The following is a 1,111-nucleotide window of genomic DNA, read 5'->3' as shown; positions in this document are numbered from 1 at the left end:
CTGGGCACTGTCCCAGCTACAAACTCAACACATGAGGGGGGAAATACATTCCCTATGTGACACCAGAGGAAAAAAAACCCAACAACCCCCCTTTCTCAACCCCTTTCTCTACCCCATTCCCCCAAAACACTGTATTTAATGGCCAGCAGCTACCAAATGCTTCTTGATGCAGATAAAACCCATGATCAGTGTTTCCATCTGCCCCAGGGCACTGTGCAGCTGCACAGCCCCAGTGCCTGACCTGCTGCATTGCTGTATTCCCCTGACCTGCTGCATTGCTGTATTCCCTGACCTGTTCCATTGCTGCATTCCCTGACCTGTTCCATTGCTGTATTCCCTGACCTGTTCCATTGCTGCATTCCCCTGACCTGTTCCATTGCTGCATTCCCCTGACCTGTTCCATTGCTGCATTCCCCTGACCTGCTGCATTGCTGTATTCCCCTGACCTGCTGTGTTCCCCTGACCTGTTCCATTGCTGTATCCCCTGACCTGCTGCATTGCTGCATTCCCCTGACCTGCTGCATTGCTGTATTCCCTGACCTGTTCCATTGCTGTATTCCCTGACCTGTTCCATTGCTGTATTCCCTGACCTGTTCCATTGCTGTATTCCCTGACCTGTTCCATTGCTGTATTCCCTGACCTGTTCCATTGCTGTATTCCCTGACCTGTTCCATTGCTGTATTCCCTGACCTGTTCCATTGCTGTATTCCCTGACCTGTTCCATTGCTGTATTCCCTGACCTGTTCCATTGCTGTATTCCCTGACCTGTTCCATTGCTGTATTCCCCACTGGGGCAGGGGGAAGGTGCTGCTGAGCCTGCAGGGCAGAAATGTCCTCGAGGGCAGAGATCTCCAGTGACACCATCCTCTGGCTCTGCTGTCTTTGTCCTTCCCGTGCAGTAGTAGCCTTAAAGCAGAAAATCTTTCAGTCCTGTCTCCCAGCCAAAACCGACTCATTTCTGATTTCCTGGCTCTGTCTCACCTCGTGCACAAAGTCCTGCAGGAGCACCTTGGCCAGACATGTTGCAGAAAAACCCAGGGGCACAAGGCAGGCACCAAGTGGCATCCTGGGCCCCTCTCTGCCCATTCCAGGTGCCAGCAGGACACGGCAT

The 1,111-nt window shown here is 52.7% G+C and overlaps 1 long non-coding RNA gene across 1 annotated transcript; it reads right to left on the bottom strand.

The window, feature by feature from the left end:
* Positions 1–251: 251 nt before the first annotated feature.
* Positions 252–755, bottom strand: LOC127482303 (uncharacterized). Its single transcript, XR_007908497.1, has 3 exons — positions 465–755; positions 343–394; positions 252–267 (listed from the first exon to the last, which is right to left on the bottom strand). It is a non-coding gene; the product is annotated as an uncharacterized LOC127482303 (long non-coding RNA).
* Positions 756–1,111: the final 356 nt, after the last annotated feature.

Source organism: Manacus candei, unplaced genomic scaffold (assembly GCF_025592945.1).
Source record: "Manacus candei isolate 608988 ecotype Guabito, Panama unplaced genomic scaffold, ASM2559294v1 h1tg000086l, whole genome shotgun sequence".
In the NCBI taxonomy this organism is placed as follows: Eukaryota; Metazoa; Chordata; class Aves; order Passeriformes; family Pipridae; genus Manacus; species Manacus candei.
The sequence above is the reverse complement of the archived record's forward strand: the minus strand, read 5'-3'. Positions and strand labels throughout refer to the sequence as shown.